The sequence below is a fragment of the Perna viridis genome, chromosome 10, assembly GCF_037379345.1.
Source record: "Perna viridis isolate PV_CMFRI_1.1 ecotype Kerala chromosome 10, ASM3737934v1, whole genome shotgun sequence".
In the NCBI taxonomy this organism is placed as follows: Eukaryota; Metazoa; Mollusca; class Bivalvia; order Mytilida; family Mytilidae; genus Perna; species Perna viridis.
This window is the reverse complement of record NC_142454.1, coordinates 2464859-2480209: the sequence shown is the minus strand read 5'-3', so window position 1 is coordinate 2480209 and position 15351 is coordinate 2464859. Positions and strand designations below refer to the sequence as shown.

At 32.5% G+C, this 15351-nt stretch overlaps 1 protein-coding gene across 1 annotated transcript in view; it reads left to right on the top strand.

Moving 5' to 3' along the window:
- Window positions 1–539: 539 nt before the first annotated feature.
- LOC148604142 (teneurin-m-like) overlaps window positions 540–15351 on the top strand; it is a 166848-nt gene continuing 152036 nt past the window's right edge. Inside the window, exon 1 of the mRNA XM_088549863.1 lies at window positions 540–656. The gene's annotated coding sequence lies outside the window, so the exon portion shown is untranslated. The remainder of the gene's footprint in view (window positions 657–15351) is intronic.

Genomic DNA, 15351 nt, shown 5'->3' with positions numbered 1-15351 from the left:
CCCACCGAGTTACACATAAAGAGTCAAGTCCGGGGTAGACAAACAAGGAAAGGATAACTATGACCCGTTGACATTCATCTTCAGATTTTTTATTAGATGTTAACTTTATGATAGATATATTGCTATATTTACTGAAGGTGGTTACAGGATAAGTTCAAAATACATTTGTGTGGTCTGTAACTGTTTCAGTAGGTTATTGACATGCATGAATCACCTCCTGTATGAATTTTAAAAAGACTGCAGTTAATAAATTGATTTAGGTTTGGTTATAGAGTTGTTTCTCTTGCTACAATTTGTGTCTTTTACTTTATTGTAAATGAATTAAGAGTTATTTTTTTCTCCTTTTTTAGATTGTTTAAAAATTGGTTACCCATATCCCTTTTAAAATTACATGTACACATTCTTTATGATGAAAAAGTGAGAACTAGATCTATAAATAATTTGTTGTTGTTAATATTTCAGTAATAAATTTATACTTCCATTACCACTAATATCTGAGGGTTTTTATCAATCAATAAAGTTGTTTATTTCCTATTTCAGTAATGAAGATCTTCTATCATAATCAGTGATGCATGAAATTAATGCAGCCATGTGTTTGGAGATACACAGAGAATTTTACATGATTTCTGGTACAGCTTCATTCTGGTTTACATAAGGTAAGAATTTATTTGGACCATTCACAGAAAATTCTGTAATTTCAAAATTGTTACCAACTGGCTTTAAGCATTTTTATCTAAGTATTGAATTGAGTACATTGATTGCATACAAAGCCAGGAATCTAGTGCAGATCTCTGTTAGTGAGTATTTAGGTTGGATTTGAAAACAAAAAGGGGGAGTGGGTTACATTTTAAACTAAAACTTTTTGGGGTTGCAGAGTTTATAATTACATGTATAGTATTAATTTGAATTGGTACTACATCTTTTTCTTGAAATTCACTGGAGTAGGTTTTACAGAATATTTGATGAGCATGTTTTATTTACAATGTACACTGTTGCAAATTCTTTTTTTCTATGCCAAGCCCTACCTCTTAGTAGTATATGTCACACGTATGCACATCAACTACCCCCTGTTTGCAGGAAACAGTCATTTGGAGTGTTTTGTGCCCTGGTCATAAATTTGTTTTATTTTCTTGTTCTTTTTGGTTTGTTTTAGATTTTTACAATAGTGTTGGTTAACTTAACCAATTAAGTGAACATTTGTGTCTTAAATGTTGGTGGCCCGTTTTTTTAGAAACAACTACAATATATCGATAATGGATATGATGAATATTTCAAAGAGGCAACAACCCCTCTGGGATGAATATGTCAGCCCGGGGCCAACCATTAGTCTTCATTGAATGATGAGGAAACACTCATACCACAGGGCAGGCTGCAGGTGGTCCTAGAACATCATTATATGCAGGTACAGCAAAAGAGTTGCCCCTATATACTCAAATAATATTAAATAAACTAAAGGTGAAAATGAAACAAGACATACAGATGCCAGAAATTCCTGACTTTGGGCCAGTGCAAAATATAGCGGACGGAAAGTACTGTGGCGTGATCACAACCCCCCACCTTTTAAATCTGGCATCTGTGGAAAAAACATTGCACAATTAAACACACCTAAAATTTGTTCAGAAAAGTGAGTCCAATGAGTTACTGTTGGAATCATTGTTTCATAGGAATTTACTGACATCACCATTTTAATTTTTTATATGCTGATGGTAACAGTTTTAACATGTATGCAGTATGCAGTGTTAAGATGATTTATTCATTTTCTGACCTGAATATATTGCACAGTGCTATATATAATAAGTCAAACTTTTAGACATTTTTATTTAGTCTTAAAAATGTTCATGGAAAAGATGCCGGTTACTGATGGAAGTGGTAATGCTTTACTTCATGCTCCCTTTATGATGAATTATTAAACCCACCATGTTAAAAACAGGAGGTATATAGCTATCTAGCTGTCTATTCATCCCCAGTACTAATCTTCAACTCTTCTGAAACCTTTAAACATTTTTTTTTCATCTAATGCATTACATACACACAAAAAATCAACACAAATCAATAATTTTATGAATTTTTAACAGATAATTTATATGATGAGTTGTGTACCATCTACTTTGTTTTTTCCATCCTCATCCGGGGCTTTAAAAAATAAATGTCTTGTTCACAGTTACCTGACCAACCCTTTTTTTTACCCCAACCCTATGTCATTTTATTCACAAACTGAAAGTATTACTAAGCTTTACTTACAGATTTTCTATATTTAAACTTTCACAGTTTCTCTTCTTACTTTCAACTTGTATTTTTGTCAAGATGGTTTGGGCAGGTTTTACTGTGAACAATATAACAACCATAAATTTATAAAAAACAATCACATCAGACTGACTATAATTGTTTCTGAATGTAATATTTCCCTGGTCACAGATATGGAATTATTTATAGGAGATACTCATCACATAATACAAATTTGGTGTGAACTGAATAATGCAATCTTTGTTTTAATTTTTTATTTGGATGTTATATGTCATTAGAGGAGTCCCTAGGGTGTCATTGTGTAGAAAAGTTGTTTGCATAGGGTAATTGCTTGCTCTACAACTATAATATTGCTTTGAAAACAACTCCAATGATATAATTGTTGTATTGGTCCTGATCTGGTTTACTCACATCATGAAACTATATGTTTATGTGGAGCATTCATGTTGTTGTTATAAATAATTGTTATCTGTCCTTCCGTTTACATATACCAAAATACTTAACCACTGTTCTTCTGTCAGCATGGCAGTCTGTCTGTCTGTCAGCATGACTGTCTGTCTGCCCTGTAACATAAGTTGTTGAGACATCTGACTGAAATTTCTACCAACCCAAAATGTTTAGCCATGCAAATGGCAGAAAGAACATCCCATGACATTTTTTTGCTAGACCTCGAAATTTTTGTGTGTGTCAGGAAAGACTAAGATATTGTGTATATGTGCCCATGTTTTTAAAGTTCTCTGATTAGATAAGTTTGATATGAACCACTTGTGCTTAGTCAATCATATTTGGTATGCAGTCGCATTAGCATCACTCTTCCACAAGGCTGTATGCAATTTGTGAATATGCCCCCACAGTCACGTTCTGTTGACTGAAATTTCTCAAATTTCAAGTTAAGATTTTCTTATTAAGTTTTCTGGTTAGGTCATTTTGATATGAACCACTTATGCTTGATAAATCATATTTAGTATGCAGACAGTTCCACGATTCTGTATCCATTTTGAGCTATAACCCACCCACCCCAAACCACAGTCACAGTCCATTGACTTTTTGAGATTATCACTTTGTCACAGTTCCATAAATGCAGACAATAAACTATACCTTGGAAATTATACATGAGGAATCTGTCCACTTTTGGTGGTGTCGAATGGTTGAATTGATATTATGTATTGTCCATAATATATAAAATTAGTCACACTGTCACCATTGAGTTTTTGATTAACAGTGTACATCTAAGATAGGCAGACAGTGTATTTTGGTATATGAGTGGGTGTGTTACACTGAGTACATGATAACATTTTATGTCAAGTTCAAGATCATATTTATTGAACAAACATCATATTTAGCCAGTAATGTATTTTTGATCAGTAAGTATTTGTATGAAATGATGGGTAATAACAAAATTACCAAACTGATAAAATCTAGAACTCAAGTGTACTTTAGTTAATGAATGTTTAGGAGACAAATATATTTTGTGAATTATGAATAGGATGACAATACAGTACAAGGGTACTCTAAATGGAGTTTGTGTTAAGATATCTACAGATTATACTTTTAGTATTCTTAACTTTGTTAGAATTACAATGTAAATACTGAAAGTATGCTACTTTATGTTATGCATTTTGTTACATGTACCGCTATATTGGGCTAAATAAGTAAGGGCATATCTTTTCATCTGTCTGTCTGTTCCTTCATTTGGGCCTTACAGCTTTGGTTTGTCATTGATAGAATTGACTTTGTGCTCTGTAGGAGAAATAATAACCTTATCCAGTATAATAATGATTCAGACAGTATATCATGACCCTGACTGACTGAAATCAGGTTGTACGTAAATAAACGATTCGTCTTTATCTTCTTCATTATCCAGTGGCATGTGGCATGTGGCATGTGGTACTATTGTGGAGAAATATTGTCTCCCCTCTCTCCAAAAAAATGAAGTAAGTTCTATTTTCTGTCTCATTTAAATTCTGGTATGTGAATGAGGCACTGAAATTACACTATACATGCTTGAACAAAATTAAAGCCCGGTCTTAATTATCATTTTGAAATGAATCAAGTAACTGATAATGACTTGCTGGACTTCTATCATTACTGCCATTTCCTGTCCTCTACAGATTTTTAGTGATTGTATTTTTCAATACTGTTCTTTCCAACCTTATTTTTGTCCATCTATCTGTCCCTAGTTTCTATCCACAACTCCATCACAACTGCTGAATTCATCAAATAAAGCCATTGTGCACATCCTATTGTGTATTTCCATCTGAATGATTACTTATGGAATTTCCTGATGCAAAATATGGGCTTTGGCATTCATAGAAAACAACTTCTAAGAGTCTGAAACGGCCAAATGGAATTCAATGAAACTTGCACACATTCTATAAGATGCCATTATGCACTTCCTATTTAGATTTCCATTTGAATGAAATTTGGGGTTTGCTGTATGGTATTTAGGAGTAGCGAGGGGGTATTGCCTATTGAGGTTTCCATGCAGTTTTTCTCTATTTTTTCCTGGGGAGTGTTTTTTTTAGACTTCCTTGTTTACCTGATATTTTATGTTCTAATTCGGACAATTCTTCGAAGTTTTCTTTCATATTGGTATAATTTGTTTGATCAAAGTCTCTTACAAAACAAATACTTTGCTATGCCGATTAATAATTTTACTTCATAAATTATTCATAAATTCTGGGTATTGATTCCATCTGGATCTTGGAGACTAGCAAAATCAAGTCACCAATGAAATCCGACATTGTCACAGATAATTGGAAAAACTCAGATGGCATTGCAGTAAAATTAAATGTCTTATTTTGTATGCAAATTGTGTAAGGGCTTTTCTTAAGATGACATTAATTTGACTTTGTTTGGGACATTTTTTTCTTAGTAAATCATCTGTTTTGTAGAAGTTGACAAACTTGACATGTTAAGCATGATGAAGCTTATTAGATGGAGGGACCATGTGTATCTGAATCTCGTTTTATGATAACATGGATTTTTTTCTTAACATGGTCTATAATTATGTTAATTCAACTAAAGACTAGCAGATTTGTTTAAGATGATTATTTCCCTTGTTTTGGATATATGTAAACAGAAATCTGAAGATTTTTACCAGCAAGAGAGACTGATACTAAACAAACAACATTTAAAAAGCAAGTGTTTTTATATGACCCTTGACTCTGAAATCCTGTGGCATCAACCTATAAACACCATTAAAGTAAACTTTGAAAGGTCAAAAGTCATCAAGGTTCTGGTGAAATGTACTGTTTCAGCACTATGTCCACATTAATCTTTAACTCTAGAACTTACAAATTTTGTACAGGTATTGAATAAGCTTAAACTAATTATAGAGAGTGCAACTAATTGAAAATTCTTAAAAATTTTATGGACTGACAAATTTGTACAGCCTGTCCTGTTTCAGTGTATATTTAACTTCTTTAAGTGGTTGCATCCTTAGGGTACATATAATGTAAAAATACTAATTTAGGAGGTATACTAAGTTTTGCTTTTCAATGAAACACTAAGCCCTTTTTCATAATCCTGAAAATTGATCCCAGTATGTATCCATGAAAGATACATGTACGGTATATCCATTGTCTGTATTTTATGAATTTCTCTTTGGCTTAGATTATTCTAGTGGAGACACTGAACTCCTGTAAAGGGAAGTAATTGCAGTCAGTGATAGAGGACATTGACTCTTTTTAGTACATTCTGCTGTATTTAAACAAAGAGAGTTATGTTATTTGGTACAAACTAATCCATTACTCAGTATTTCTAAATAGGTACTATTTGGTACACACTAAACGACTTCATCTCAAGCTGTTTTCTGAATGACAAGTAAAAGATTCATTTATTATTTGTCATTAAAACTTCAGGTTCTGTTTCTTTTTATCTGAGTACAGTTTCTTTTTAAATTTAACAAAAGATATAGCCTCTGAAATGTAAACAGAAAATGTTCATAGGTTACCTTGACACTTGCTTTGATGGAACCCTATCTGTTCTGAGAATGAGACAGTCCTCCACCAAAAGCCAAGCAAGGAACACTAAACCTTCTACAGGTCTCCACATTGTCTTCAATGATGGGCAAAACTCCACATGGTCTTCAGTGGTGGGCAAAACTCCAAATGGTCTTCAATGATGGGCAAAACTCATACTATAAAGCAAAAAACATATATGAAGTGAAACTATTCATAAAACACTAAAATTTTTTACCTAATCTATGAACATCAAACTCTATTCAATATCTTAAATTTGTTGAAGTAGTGTGGATTTCATTACTATGTAAGAATTAGTCATTTGTGTACTTTAAAACTACATGTTTTTATTAGATAAACGCTGTGTGTCAGACAGAATTGAGACAGTAGGTTGACTATGACAGAAAAGGAGAAACAGATGTTGCTCTAATGAACTATTCTCAAAACTTCATTTATTTTTTTTTTCTTACTTGGCTATTTGAACTAAAACAATTCTTTCTACTAGGGTGTGATGTCATTCAAAAAAAAAGTAGAAAAAATGAAATGAGATGAAATCACAACAACAAATTACATTCTCAATCACGATATTACACTTGACATAGCTGAAGTGTATGGAGACAAAGGCTACCAATTCAGCAATACCCTCAGGGAATGAAAATAGCATTCTCTTACTGATTTTCTATGCAGAACACGAATTTCAATGGTGAAAAAACTTGACATCTGTGAATTTACAATTTTAATGTCAATCTGATCAAATTGTGATGGGAATTCATGGTACCCAATTGGAATGTTTAAATATGTCCCATATCCTCATGGTGACTCCATGTGCAATTAGTTGCCCAGACTTTGATTATTAAAATTCTGTGGGTTTTTTTTTAAAAATTTTTGTTGATTTAAGAGCATTTCTTTTTATTTTGAACTTCTGTCTCTCCTATTGTTTCTTTCTCCAATTCAAACTAATTTGTTTCTGTCGAGATTTGACTATCCTCAGCTTGTTTATATTTCCTGTCCAGTTGTCTGTTCTTGTATGCTCGGTCTTGAATATTTTTCAGATGTCATGCCAGTTTTTGAGTAGTTCATGTATCTCTTTTTAAAAGTACTGAGGTCATTTATCTCAATCAATTTTACACTTCTTGGTACATGTATTGACTATGGCTAGAACTAGCAATATTTTATATTTTTAAATAATACTGAGTTGTTTCCCTTAGCCTTAGATAGGTGTATTTTTCCAATATTTATATAAATTCATGCAATAGCTATGCTGTCTCATAAATATCATCAAATCCTATGCTTGTGTGCAAATACCTCTTATATTATCCTATCTGTCTCAAATTGTCGGGGACAAAAAGATGAACATTCAAATTTAGCGGAAATGGTGCTCTTATTCTAAGGAAAGTCGTCATCAACCATAGATACTATAACGACAAGCCAGCATGCTATGTGGTCAGAATGAAAATTATTTTCCGTAGCAATGGAGAATAAAGAACAGTAAACAAGACAGACTCCTTTTGTTGTCTGTAACTAAGTGGTCTCAGATCTAATTATTCCTCATCAATTACAACCAATTACAAGATTATTTTGAAGTAGACCTATTGATTTATTTTGTCTTTAAAATTGTCTTGTATTTTAAAAGTTGCATGTCAGCAAAGATTTTTCCTTAAAAATATTTTCAGTAGCTCTACAGAAATGATTACAAAAACCATAGCAGTATTTTAAAATTAAAAAGTATTACATGTTATTCTTTAGAATAGCTAAATTGATTGATTGAATTTGGTTTTACATCCAATAGCATATATTTCATATATGTGTCCTTATGGTATGACTTATGATGTACCATAGTTCTCAAACTCACATGGGAAGAATTAAGATGGATATTTACATACGATGAGGAAATAACTTTTTGTAGATTTAAACTGGTCCAGAGCTAGCATGTCAGTTAACTGCTAGTAGTCCTAAGTTTGTGTATTTGTGTGACATATATTCAGTTTCTTTATTTCTGTTTTAACAAGGGACTCAGAGCTGTTTTAATTGATTTTTATATGTGTAATATTTTTGCCTCTGTGGCCAGATTTAAAAGGTGGGTTGTGATCATGCCAGAGTACATGTACTTTAAGCAAGCCATTTTTTTTGCAACTGTCTGAAGCCAGGAATTTCTGGCCTCTATGTATTGTTTTATTTTCTCTTTCAGTTTAATTTTATTTATGCTGGATTATAATAGGAGGCAACTATCTGTGGTATCTGTGTATAATGTTGTTTTGGCAGCTGCAGCCTGCCCAGTGGCTCACATTTCCTTGTTGTTCATTGGTGATCTTGATTTGATATTTTTCACCCCAGTGGGGTTGTTGTCTCTGACATATTTACCATATCCAATCTCCTTATATATGTGTTATCTGATTTTAAGTAATTCTGAAAAATAGGGAAAAAGGTTAAAACTGTTTTATTTTTTTGAAGATTTGGTTGAAATGAAGTGTGAGGGTAGAAAATATTACAGGTTTAAACATTATGAAGCTATCATATTTAATCTTCAGAATATAACTTCTGTGTTAAACCTTTGAGGAAGTTTGAAATTCTCGATAAATTGGTTCTGTCAATGTGTCCACCAATATTGAAAAACGAGTAGCTTTGATCAGATGATTAGAAAACAAAGTCATTTGAATCACAACAATGGTATGAATTAGCAATACATGCTGCATATCTGATGAGTTTTAACAGCCCTAATGGAACTTGGAACTTTAATTCTGATAAATTGTCTTTTGTCTGTGTTTTATCATCTCTTTTGGGTTCTGATTGACCAAATCTGGAGATGTTGTAATGATATGATTGGGTTATGTTTTGTTCACTTATAAAAATCTGAATTATTTTAGATGTCTTAATGAATGACAATGAAGTTGGTTTGTACATTAGTCAGATTTTTTTGTGTTGATTTGTTTCTTAAAATTTAACTTCAGTTAAGCATTAGTAACATCATTCAAATTAAGATAAGCAACTCATATGGAAACAGGTAATACTGTGGGAAATTTGTGGTCATATAATTCTATGGCACTGTCCTCATGGGTGGCCATAAATATTTTTCAAGAAAATTATAATAGTATTTGAGGAACAAATTTCTGAACTGAGCAATAGAAGATAAGTAGTAGAGACTACAAATAAAATGCAACACGAAAATTTCCTGGTTTGCAGTAAATAAAAGTCGTTAATAATCAAACTAGAAAGAGGAGAATAACAGGAGATTTACACTATTACATAACTGTACAAGATACATAGGACTCGTTTATGGTCAGAAAACACAGATGTTAGAGCAGACTTTTGAAAATAAGTAACTTAAGTGTAATCTCATATTTCCATACAAGTATCAACTCCTTTGTATTGGTAGATTGAATTCAATTGGAAGGTATAACAAAATTACTTTGTAAACTAATTGTTTAAAAATGAAAAAAAACAAAACCATTTGAATTATAACATTATTAATTAGCACTGCATGCTGCATATCTGATGAGTTTTAACAGCCCTAATGGAACTTGGAACTTTAATTCTGATAAATTGTCTTTTGTCTGTGTTTTATCATCTCTTTTGGGTTCTGATTGACCAAATCTGGAGATGTTGTAATGATATGATTGGGTTATTTCTTGTTCTGTTACAAAAACTCGAAACTATATTGATGATTTGATTAAGGGCAAAAAAGTATAATTTCCTTGGTGTTGAAAGATTTGAATAAAAATATCAGGATTCTGTATAGAAAACATATCAGTCTAATAGGCCCTTGTATTTACTTGTAATCTGTACATGTATATTATTAAAGGTGAAGAAAATCTAAGAAGTATTTTGCCATTTCAGGCGATTTGTTTTTCTTTTGGAACGAAGGCTAACGATTCTATATAGAAATGTAATAATACTCTCACTGAACACTTGGTTTCATGAGTCATGAACACTTAGTGGACTTAAACCCCATATCCATGAGACATTAACACTTAGTGGACTTAAACCCCATATCCATGAGACATTAACACTTAGTGGACTTAAACCCCATATCCATGAGACGTTAACACTTAGTGGAATTAACCCCATATCCATGAAACATTAACACTTAATGGACTTAAACCCCATATCCATGAAACATTAACACTTAGTGGACTTAAACCCCATATCCATGAGACATTTACACTTAGTGGAATTAAACCCCATATCCATGAGACAGTAACACTTAGTGGAATTAACCCCCATATCCATGAAACATTAACACTTAGTGGACTTAAACCCCATATCCATGAGACATTAACACTTAGTGGAATTAACGTTCATATCTGTGAAACATTAACACTTAGTGGACTTAAACCCCATATCCATGAAATATTAACTCCTAGTGGAATTAACCTCTTTATCCATGAGACATTAACACTTAGTGGAATTAACTCCCATATCCATGAAATATGAAGTCCTAGTGGAATTAACCCCCATATGCTTGAGACATTAACACTTAGCGGAATTAACTCCCATATTCATGGAATATGAAGTCCTAGTGGAATTAACCCCCATATGCATGAGACATTAACACTTAGTGGACATAAACCCCATATCCATGAAATATTAACTCCTAGTGGAATTAACTCCCATATCCATGAAATATTAACTCCTAGTGGAATTAACCTCCATATCCATGAGACATTAACACTTAGTAGAATTAACTCCCATATCCATGAAATATGAAGTCCTAGTGGAATTAACCCCAATATGCATGAGACATTAACACTTAGTGGAATTAACATATCCATGAAATATGAAGTCCTAGTGGACTTGGCCCCCATATCCATCAAACATTAAGACTAAGTGGACTTGGTCCCCATACCCACAAAACATTAACACTTAGTGGGTTTAGCCCCATATCCATGAAATATTAACACTTAATGGACTTAGCCCCATACCCATAAAACATTATAACACTTTGTAGGTTTAGCCCCATACTCATAGAACATTAACACTTAGTGGACTTAGCCCTCATATTCATGAAATATTAACACTGCCATATCTATGGTCTCACTAACCACTTCCGGGTCAAATGGCCACCCCCTATGTAGTACCAAAAACACACTGGACCTTGACATATCCGTAGTAAGTGCATTATTTGTGTGTATTATGGCTAAAAGTAGTCAAAATAAAGCTGAGAATGTGTACTTTAAAATCATATATGTAATTAAGGACAAAAGTGTATGAATATTGTTTACATGTGTGAGTAATTTGCCTCCATGCTGTCAGTAAGCAGAAAAGGTGAAAATGTGGATTTTCAGTATGGTTTATTCAAGTAAATTTTGTGAAGAATTTCTACAATCATCGTACCATTAGCATAATAATTTTGGAAGCCTTATTTTCTAAGCTTCGCAACGGTATGCAACTTTAAAATGTCATTTGTCCTGTGAACTCACAGTGAAACTTTGAAAATTACTTTTTTAACATGTAAAATAATGTAAACATTAGAAGTGGTTAGTGAGACCTATGAAATTATTACACAGTGGACTTATTCCCCCCATATCCTTGAAACACTTATTGGACTTTGCCCCCATATTATGGTGTCAGGACTAATAGCCCCATATTATGGTGCCAGGACTAATAGCCCCTATATTATGGTAACAGGACTAATAGCCCCCATGTTATACCAGATATTGTTGTTGTAAGAGCCCCCCTTCTTTAACTATTTCACTACCAGTATGTGCCCTTATACATGTGAATCCTCTATTAATTAGGGGAGCTCCTCATACATGTACTTATATCTACAAACTTTGTAGGGGGCTAATAGGAATCACTTTATCTGTGCAGTATTCATCTCTGTGTTGACATCTCTAGTAGAGGAATTTTTCTGAAACTGCTAATTCATTTTAAAGGAAGGTTAGACATCTTAGTGTGTAAAGAGCATAAATTATAGTAGATATTGGTAGGGGAGGTAATTCTAGAAGCATCAACAATGACAGTTGGAATACGTCAAAATCCAAGTACATGGAATGAACGTGAAAACAGGATTCTACAACAGTCTCTATATACAATGAATACCAAGTTAAATAGATTACATATAAAAATTAAAGATAAAGAAAACAAGACATTATACATATCTTTAGAGTCTTACTTACTCATATTTCATAACTCCTCTTTTACCGCTTAATAGATTTTATGAATCTTTATAGGAATGTTTGGCATATGAGCACGAAGGAAGAAAACTTTTGTCTGAAAGGGGAGATAATTCAACTCACTTGTTTTACATGATTCTAGTGTAAGTGAGTTGCAGTCTTCTGAGCTTTTCTTTGTCACTTGTCATTCACTAATGTGTCTTACTGATCATTCATGTTTTATTTGGTTTATCGGATATGTACCACATGGTTAAAAGTGCCATTGATAATCCAAATTAGAAATTTCAAAATTTTGAGCAAAGAATGTTTACTAAAATTACAGTTTCTTGTCTTGATTGAAAAATATTGTGTCATTGTGATGATGGTATCCAATTCTTTATATCACACTAATAACTGAGAAGGTAGGAAGCAGATGCAACGATATCTAATGCTTAATTATTGTGCATAAAGCTAGGATTAATATAATAACTTTTCCAGGTTATTTTTGTGAAAAATGATATTAGTTTCAGATCAAATTGAAATCTAAATGTCCAGAACACTTGGATGGAGAATAATTGCTTTCCCAACAGAGCCTGAGTGTTATATGGCTTACAGATTGTGGTAATATATCCAAACTTAATGGTAATGTTATAACCCATAGGGATTTTCAGGACCCATTTAATATTTCTAAATCATTTTTTAATTATTTTTATTTTAGTAATTATCATTTTATATGATGATATTTTGTTATGTAGATTTAATAGGATATTTTACTCTGCAGTAAAAGTACAATGCTAAAGCCATTAACTGTGGACTCAGGGAGCCTATTGTTATAGTTGGATTATACTTTCGATATCAGTTTTCGATACCTGTAAAGTTTGAGTCTTAATAGTGAAACTTAGGCTTACTTTAACTAAGTGTTTTCAGTCAAATCCATGGCACATTAGGAATAACTAATTTGTGTGAATGCTGTGTTACCCAGGCTTCAGATAGGATTTAGTTTTTTACCCCCACCCCTCCCAAAAACAAACATGGCAGGGTATCATTAAAATGTCCCTTTAGATGCCCTATATTTGAGGGTTTATTTATATACATGTATTATCAGTAGAATGATTTAAGAAGTGCTAAAAGAAAATAAGGAAGCGCCAACAAAAATTTGGGATATCAAGAAGGGGAGATCTATGGGTGAAATACATGTTTTACAAAATGGTTAGGACTTACAATACGAAAGACAAAACTATTAAATACACACAGAGACACCTTTCTTTAGATTCATGCAGGTCACATGCACAGTGTTACAATCAAATTTATTGCTTTAAAGTGGCTAGTATCCAAAACAAGTACTATCTTTAAAAAATAGAAAGCTGACTTGTATATAAAGAAAATAACAAATGGCACACAATTTCAAATTTTTGATACATTTTTTCGAAATCTATTTCAAATTTTCGATAAGTTTTTTGTGAATGCCACTAAGTTAGCAGTATTTGACCAATTTGGAAACAGAATTGTGATCAGGTGACTTGCGTTCCCATAGAAGAGTGTCCTTAATGTCAACGGGTGAAAAGAGAAACTATACCAGCTTCTTTAAAAAAATTTGCTAGAAAACTTGAAATTTTGTGTATTTGATATACATGTGCCTCAATGTATTTGATATACATGTGCCTCAATGTATTTGGTATACATGTGCCTCAATGTATTTGGTATACATGTGCCTCAATGTATTTGATATACATGTGCCTCAATGTATTTGGTATACATGTGCCTCAATGTATTTGATATACATGTGCCTCAATGTATTTGATATGCATGTGCCTCAATGTATTTGATAACATCCACAATCAAGCTGGGATATTACTCTAATTTTACTAAATTTTTTTTTATATCAGATGAATTCACTATTCAAATTTTTTTTTTTTTGCATTGGCAATTCTAAACATTGGAAAAATACATTGAAATCTTGTAACCAGCCCAACTGATGATGATAAAAACTGTAAGAGAAAGGATTTTAATTGTGATTGGAACTGGCCATGCTTATAAAATGTAATTCTCATAGAGCTCCCACTATTTGTGAATGACATTTTTTTTCTGATTAGGGAAGGGAAGCAGTCAGTATGGAGGCACTATGATTGTATTGATTTTCTGTGTTTATCTCATTTTTTGTTCTGATTGTCAAATTACATGATATTGACACATTCATTTATAAAATATTGGAATTCTAACGAGATTGGAGATTACTAGTTGAGAATCAAACATATACAGGTTAGTAGTACTTTACATGTTGGAGTGCACAATATTGTAGTTATTTATGGGTATATAAAGTAAACTTTTATTGTACAAAAGATTCTGTCAAATTCATTTTCTAAAGGCAACTAACCAAACAAATGCCACCAATGACATATCATAGGCAAATGTCAGTGAAAATTGAGATGGTGGGGCACTTTACACTTAGCAAGTAATTCATAACTGTTTCAGCGAGGTGTTTTAATCATAGACCTTTTGTACAGTAGGTTCCACAACACTCAGATTGTATAGGTACTCTTTTCTTTATTATTCATAAAGTGTGCTGTTAGGAAAAAAAATGATCAGATTATGGTTTCTCTTGTGTGTGTGTTTTTCTTGGCTCACCTGGACCAATGGTCTAAATCAGACCCCTATGTAGAAGTTATTTCCCCTGATTTGTGTGATTTTGGTTTTTTCTAAATTAAATATGAAAGACCATAAAAAAGAAGGAAATATTGAATAAAAAGTTCTATAAATTATGACTTCTAGTGGTAAGTGCTGGATTCTGTAAGAATCAGGCAATATTGAAAAATAATGAATCATACTCAGAAAAATTATGAATCATGCTCAGAAAAAAACATATGAATTTGATAATTTGGGCACATAGTTCATGGTCAATTGAAGAAGAACTGACAGTTCATTCATCTTAGAAGTGTCAGAGGATGCAGAAAATACAATAGAATGATAGAGGAAAAGTAAGTTATCTCCCTTTGATAAAATTGCATTGCATTTCATATAATTTATACTTGGAATTACTGACATGGGAACCTTAC